We start from the raw sequence: 2,338 nt of genomic DNA, 5'->3' as shown, positions 1-2,338 counted from the left end.
CCCCCAAAAAAAAAAACAATATCCTGGCGCCGCCATTGTCCGTAAGTAGCGCATAGGGTCTAGGATTCAAATAAATGGGCCTTGCCATATTGACAGGATTCTGTTATATCCCCTCGGAATAGTCATACTTGTCAAATTTGAATAGATTAATTTTGTTTGGATTTTTAAATAAATGGTAAATGTAAAATATTTAAGGTTGTGATGTATCACTTTCATGTGTCATTTGCATACATTAAAGGAACATTCCGGCAATCACAACATTTTGCCTTAACTCATATTGACCCCCGGGTATTGACCATAAAAACGAATAAAAACAGCCGGCTCTCAACACGCGATATTCAAAAATCCCGCGGAAAATATAAGGCATAATGTTGTCATTGCCGGAGACTTCCTTTAACAGTAGCGTTTCTTATCCGATATACAAATTTTGTTTGCAGGAAGTAAAAGCAAAAGGGGTTAAAATATTGGGTTGAATTCAGAGTCCATCTCTCTCCATCTTTTTCTTGGTGTATGGACCAATCCCGCGGGGACTTGGTACCGAAAAAAGCGAGACTAGCGTATACTCTCGAGACTCCTAATAGGGGTATCAAATCCCAAAAAATGACTTTCTCTAGTAATAGCATATTCCAAAAGTCTATGCTAGTCCTGCTAGGGATATCAAATTCACCTCTTCTAGTCTCCAAAGGGGTATAAATTTTCTTATTTTTGGGAATTGTTGATAAACATATAGAATAAAGTGTGACTTTTTGACTTTCAAAAGTCATTTCTGGTCATAGTTGTGCACTTGATCTTACAGGGGGAAATTTCACCGAAATTCGCGCCGAGAACTAGTCCTGTTATAGGCCTAGGAGTATGTTTTTATAGAAATCTGGTCCCGCTATAAGGGCGTCTTTTTATACAAAGTTTGTCCCGCTCGGGGTATATTTGTACTGAATACTAGTCAGCTAGTAAGTTAAAATTGTTGCAAGAAGATTTCTGTTGTTTCCAGGCATGGGAAAAACAGTGGGGTATGTCATTCAATCCTGACAAATGTGATGTCCTGCGTATAACCAATAAGTGATCTCCCATCACACCACTTATTCACTACATGGCCAACATCATTATAACTAATTCCAAATACCTGGGAGTAACTATCAGCTCTGACTTAATCCCGAATGTTCACATCAACACCATAACCAAAAATGCTAACCAGACACTTGGTTTCCTGCGGCGGTAAATGTCAGTAAATGTCCTACTGACATTAAGACCAAGCGCTACGAGAGCTCTGTTCGCCCAGTTCTCGAGTATTCATCATCTAGGATGTTTTGTAACACATTGAAATAGGTCAAGTACTATTGAGGACTATATTGACCTTGAACTAAATTTGAAGCATTACGTATGCAACGATAACGAAACATCCTGTTACGAGCCGTAATGACACAAGGCCAAAATCACCCAAAATTTACCCAAATTCACACGAATGCACTACAATAATACACTGTTTGATTCCGTTATTCTCTGAGTTAATACAATCTAAGGGTCGTTTATTAGTCTACCGTAAAACCCCGTCTACAAGCATATATAGTGTTTTTTTTATAAAAGCGTAATTAATTCGAAGCAAGCGTTAATATACCAATACAATAGATCGGTCTTAAAATAATACTTGTTTGTATATGCTTGGATCCGTAATTTATTTGCTCAAACTCCATAATGGCGACTGGATTAATGTAGCTTTCATCAGAAGCACACTATATGCTTGTAGACGGGGTTTTACGGTATTGGTCGAATACGAAAACGCTGACTTCATTGTTAACTTTGAAGTACCAATCAGCTTATTTCAATAGAGGTGAATGTCTGTGACAATAAAGGCTGGAGAGGCAAGATTATGGAACACCGATGTTTTTAATGGTCTAGCGCCATCTCGTCTTTGATGTTGTTAAATTGATATGACAAAATACCAATACGAATGAAAAGGTGCACTTTTGTCTGTAAAAACCTTGCAAATAAGCCCTTCAATCTCAAAAGGTCCGCTTATGAGCCAGTGGCACCCCAATAAATCCTGGCTACGGGCCTATGCAGAGCCGCAGTGTCGCCCTTCCATCGTATCAATGTCTATCTCCCTATTTTGCTTCCTCCCCCCTCCGAATGATCAGTCTCTCCGCTCCCTCCCCGGTCCCTTCTCTCTCCTCTCGAGTTCTTTTCTTTCTAGTCTTTCAGTCTCTCCCTCTGCTCTCTTTCTTACTCGCCCCCTCCCACTCTCACTTATTCAGTCTCAAGTATCCCCCTCCCTCTTTGCGAAATTTATCAGCTCTGCAAAAATAAACATTTAAAATAAACACGAGTCTTGCATATAGGCACA

This window comes from Amphiura filiformis, chromosome 16 (assembly GCF_039555335.1).
Source record: "Amphiura filiformis chromosome 16, Afil_fr2py, whole genome shotgun sequence".
Classification (NCBI taxonomy): domain Eukaryota; kingdom Metazoa; phylum Echinodermata; class Ophiuroidea; order Amphilepidida; family Amphiuridae; genus Amphiura; species Amphiura filiformis.
The sequence above is the reverse complement of the archived record's forward strand: the minus strand, read 5'-3'. Positions refer to the sequence as shown.